The sequence below is a fragment of the Pan paniscus genome, chromosome 22 (genome assembly GCF_029289425.2).
Source record: "Pan paniscus chromosome 22, NHGRI_mPanPan1-v2.0_pri, whole genome shotgun sequence".
NCBI classification, from domain to species: Eukaryota; Metazoa; Chordata; class Mammalia; order Primates; family Hominidae; genus Pan; species Pan paniscus.
This window is the reverse complement of record NC_073271.2, coordinates 4,185,347-4,191,922: the sequence shown is the minus strand read 5'-3', so window position 1 is coordinate 4,191,922 and position 6,576 is coordinate 4,185,347.

Here is a 6,576-nt window from a genome sequence, read left to right as displayed (position 1 = left end):
GAGTATATAAAATGTATTTGGTGTACTTTTAGTTAATATTATATGTACAATATATGAAATATATTTACTGTACATATTGATATTTTATGTACAGCATATAAGATATATTTGCTGTCCTTTTGATATTTTATGTAAATGATATAATATATATTTGGTGTAGTTTGTGATATTTTACATAGGGTGTGTAATATATATTTACTGTAATTTTTGATATTTTATTTACAGTAAATAATATGAATTTGGTGTAATTTTTGATATTTTATGTACAGTATATTAAATATAATTACTGTAGGTTTTGATACTTTATTTAGAGTATATATAACACATATTTGGTGTAGTTTTTGATGTTTTATGTACAGTATGTAATATATATTTACTGTAATTTTGGTATTTTATTTACAGTTTATAAAATGGATTCGGTGATCTTTTAGTTAATATTTTTTGTACAATATATGAAATATATTTACTGTACATTTAGATATTTTATGTACAGTATATAAGATATATTTGGTGTCCTTTTGATATTTTATATAAATTATATAATATATATTTGGTGTAGATTGTGATATTTTACATATGGTGTGTAATATATATTTACTGTACTTTTTGATATTTTATTTACAGTCAATAATATACATTTGGTGTAATTTTTGATATTTTATGTACAGTGTATTAAATATAAATACTGTAGTTTGTGATAGTTTATTTAGAGTATATATAACACATATTTGGTGTACTTTTTGGTAATTTATGTACAGTATGTAATATATATTTACTGTAATTTTTGATATTTTATTTGGAGTATATAAAATGTATTTGGTGTACTTTTAGTTAATAATATATGTACAATATATGAAATATATTTACTGTATATTTTGATATTTTATGTACAGTATAAAAGGTATATTTGGTGTCCTTTTGATATTTTATGTAAATTATATCATACATATTTGGTGTAGTTTGTGATATTGTACATAGGTGTTTAATATATATTTACTGAACTTTTTGGTATTTTATTTACAGTAAAAAATATACATTTCGTGTAATTTTTGATATTTTATGTACAGTATATTAAATATAATTACTGTAGTTTTTGATAGTTTATTTACAGTATATATTGCACATATTAGGTGTACTTTTTGATATTTTATCTACAGTATGTAACATATACTGTATTTTTTATATTTTATTTACAGTACATAAAATGTATTTGGTGTACTTTCAGTTAATATTATATGTACAATATATGAAATATATTTTCTGTACTTTTTGATATTTTATGTACAGTATATAATATATATTTGGTGTACTTTTGATATTTTATGTAAATTATATAATATATATTTTGTGTAGTTTGTGATATTTTACATAGGGTGCGTAGTATATATTTACTGTCCTTTTTCATATTTTATTTAGAGTATATAATATATATTTGGTTTAATTTTTGATATTTTATGTACAGTATATTAAATATAATTACTTTAGATTTTATAGTTTATTTAGAGTATATATAACACACATTTGGTGAGCTTTTTGATATTTTATGTTCAGTATATAATACATATTTACTGTACTTTTTGATATTTTACTTACACTATATAAAATGTATTTGGTGTAGTTTTAGTTAATATTATATGTACAATATATGAAATATATTAATTGTATTTTTGATATTTTATGTACAGTATATAAGATATATTTGGTGTCCTTTTTATATTTTATGTAAATTATATAATATATATTTGGTGTAGATTGTGATATTTTACATATGGTGTGTAATATATATTTACTGTATTTTTTTTATTTTATTTACACTATATAAAATGTATTTGGTGTTCTTTTAGTTAATATTATATGTACAATATATGAAATATATTTACTGTAATTTTTGATATTTTATGTACAGTATATAAGATATATTTGGTGTCCTTTTGATATTTTATGTAAATTATATAATGTATATTTGGTGTAGGTTGTGATATTTTACATATTGTGTGTAATATATATTTACTGTACCTTTTGATATTTTATTTACAGTAAATAATATACATTTGGTGTAATTTTTGATATTTTATGTACAGTATATTAAATATAATTACTGTAGTTTTTGATAGTTTATTTACAGTACATATAACACATATTTGTTGTACTTTTTGATATTTTATGTACAGTATGTAATATATATTTACTGTAATTTTTGATATTTTATTTACACTATATAAAATGTATTTGGTGTACTTTTAGTTAATATATGTACAATATATGAAATATATTTACTGTACATTTTGATATTTTATGTACAGCATATAAGATATATTTGGTGACCTTTTGATATTTTATGTAAATTATATAATATATATTTGGTGTAGTTTGTGATATTTTACATAGGGTGTGTAATATATATTTACTGTAATTTTTGATATTTTATTTACAGTAAATAAAATACATTTGGTGTAATTTTTGATATTTTATGTACAGTATATTAAATATAATTACTGTAGTATTTGATAGTTTATTTAGAGTATATATAACACATATTTGGTGTACTTTTTGATGTTTTATGTACAGTATGTAATATATATTTACTGTAATTTTTGGTATTTTATTTACAGTATATAGAATGTATTCGGTGAAATTTTAGTTAATATTATATGTACAATATATGAAATATATTTACTGTACATTTAGATATTTTATGTACAGTATATAAGATATATTTGGTGTCCTTTTGATTCTTTATGCAAATTATATTATATATATTTGGTGTAGTTTTTGATATTTTACATAGGGTGTGTAATATATATTTACTCTACTTTTTGATATTTTATTTACAGTATATAATACATTTGGTGTAATTTTGTATATTTTATGTACAGTATATTAAATATAATTATTGTAGTTTTTTATAGTTTATTTAGAGTATATATAACACGTATTTGGTGTACTTTTTGATATTTTATGTACAGTATCTATTATATATTTACTGTATTTTTGATACACTATTTACAGTACATAAAATGTATTTGGTGTACTTTTAGTTAATATTATATGCACAATATATGAAATATATTTACTGTACATTATGATATTTTATGTACAGTATAAAAGATATACTTGGTGTCCTTTTGATATTTTATGTAAATTATATAATATATATTTGGTGTAGTTTTTGATATTTTACATAGGGTGTGCAATATATATTTACTGTCCTTTTTGATATTTTATATACAGTATATAACATACATTTGGTGTAATTTTTGATATTTTATATACAGTATATTAAATATAATTACTGTAGTTTTTGATAGTTTATTTACAGTATATATAACACATATTTGGTGTACTTTTTTATATTTTATGTACTGTATGTAATATAGATTTACAGTATTTTTGATATTTTATTTACAGTATATAAAATGTATTTGGTGTACTTTCAGTTAATATTATATGTACAATATATGAAATATATTTTCTGTACATTTTGATATTTTATGTACAGTATATAGTATGTATTTGGTGTACTTTTGATATTTTATGTAAATTATATAATATATATTTTGTGTAGTTTGTGATATTTTACATAGGGTGCGTAGTATATATTTACTGTCCTTTTTCATATTTTATTTACAGTACATAATATACATTTGGTTTAATTTTTGATATTTTATGTACAGTATATTAAATATAATTACTTTAGATTTTATAGTTTATTTAGAGTATATATAACACATATTTGGTGAGCTTTTTGATATTTTATGTTCTGTATATAATACATATTTACTGTACTTTTTGATATTTTATTTACACTATATAAAATGTATTTGGTGTAGTTTTAGTTAATATTATATGTACACAATATGAAGTATATTTACTGTATTTTTGATATTTTATGTACAGTATATAAGATATATTTGCTGTCCTTTTGATATTTTATGTAAATTATATAATATATATTTGGTGTAGATTCCGATATTTTACATATGGTGTGTAATATATATTTACTGTACTTTTTGATATTTTATTTACAGTACATAATATACATTTGGTGTAATTTTTGATATTTTCTGTACAGTATATTAAATATAATTACTGTAGTTTTTGATAGTTTATTTACAGTATATATAACACATATTTGGTGTTCTTTTTGATATTTTATGTACAGTATGTAATACATATTTACTGTACATTTTGATATTTTTTTTAGAGTATATAAAATGTATTTGGTGTACTTTTAGTTAATATTATATGTACAATATATGAAATATATTTACTCTAAATTTTGATATTTTATGTACAGTATATAAGATATATTTGGTGTCCTTTTGATATTTTATTTAAATTATATAATATATATTTGGTGTACTTATTGATATTTTACATAGGGTGTGTAATATATATTTACTGTAATTTTTGATATTTTATTTACAGAATATAATATTCATTTGGTGTAATTTTTGATATTTTATGTACAGTATATAATATATATTTGGTGTCCTTTTTATATTTTATGTAAATTATAAAATATATATTTGGTGTAGTTTTTGATATTTTACATAGTGTGCGTAGTATATATTTACTGTACTTTTTCATACTTTTTTTAGTGTATATAATATACATTTGGTGTAATTTTTGATTTTTTATGTACAGTATATTAAATGTAATTACTGTAGTTTTTGATAATTTATTTACAGTATATATAACACATATATGGTGTACTTTTTGATATTTTATGTACAGTATGTAATATATATTTACTGTACTTTTTGATATTTTATTTACAGTACATAAAATGTATTTGGTGTACTTTTAGTTAATATTATATGTACAATATATGAAATATATTTACTATACATTTTGATATTTTATGTACAGTATATAAGATATATTTGGTGTCCTTTTGATATTTTATGTAAATTATATAATATATATTTTTTGTTTTTGATATTTTACATAGAGTGTAATACATATTCACTGTCTTTTTTGATATTTTATTTACAATATATAATATACATTTGGTGTAATTTTTGATATTTTCTGAACACTATATTAAATATAATTACTGTAGTTTTTTATAGTTTATTTACTGTATATAAAACACATATTTGGTGTACTTTTTGATATTTTATGTACAGTATGAAATACATATTTACTGTACTTATTGATATTTTATATACACTACATAAAATGTATTTGGTGTATTTTTAGTTAATATTATATGTACAATATATGAAATATATTTACTGTACCTTTTGATATTTTATGTACAGTATATAAGATATATTTGTTGTCCTTTAGATATTTTATGTAAATTATATAATATATATTTGGTGCAGATTGTGATATTTTACATATGGTGTGCAATATATATTTACTGTACTTTTTGATATTTTATTTACAGTAAATAACATACATTTGGTGTAATTTTTTTATTTTATGTACAGTATATTAAAAATGATTACTGTAGATTTTGATAGTATATTTACAGTACATATAACACATATTTGGTGTACTTTTTGACATTTTATGTACAGTATGTAACATATATTTACTGAAATTTTTGATATTTTATTTACACTATATAAAATGTATTTGGTGTACTTTTAGTTAATATTATATGTACAATATATGAAATATATTTACTGTACTTTTTGATATTTTATGTACAGTATGTAAGATATATTTGGTGTCCTTTTGATATTTTATGTAAATTATATAATGTATATTTGGTGTAGGTTGTGATATTTTACATATTGTGTGTAATATATATTTACTGTACCTTTTGATATTTTATTTACAGTAAATAATATACATTTGGTGTAATTTTTGATATTTTATGTACAGTATATTAAATATAATTACTGTAGTTTTTGATAGTTTATTTACAGTACATATAACACATATTTGTTGTACTTTTTGATATTTTATGTACAGTATGTAATATATATTTAGTGTAATTTTTGATATTTTATTTACACTATATAAAATGTATTTGGTGTACTTTTAGTTAATATATGTACAATATATGAAATATATTTACTGTACATTTTGATATTTTATGTACAGCATATAAGATATATTTGGTGTCCTTTTGATATTTTATGTAAATTATATAATATATATTTGGTGTAGTTTGTGATATTTTACATAGGGTGTGTAATATATATTTACTGTAATTTTTGATATTTTATTTACAGTAAATAAAATACATTTGGGGTAATTTTTGATATTTTATGTACAGTATATTAAATATAATTACTGTAGTATTCGATAGTTTATTTAGAGTATATATAACACATATTTGGTGTACTTTTTGATGTTGTATGTACAGTATGTAATATATATTTACTGTAATTTTTGGTAGTTTATTTACAGTATATAGAATGTATTCGGTGAAATTTTAGTTAATATTATATGTAAAATATATGAAATATATTTACTGTACATTTAGATATTTTATGTACAGTATATAAGATATATTTGGTGTCCTTTTGATATTTTATGCAAATTATATTATATATATTTGGTGTAGTTTTTGATATTTTACATAGGGTGTGTAATATATATTTACTCTACTTT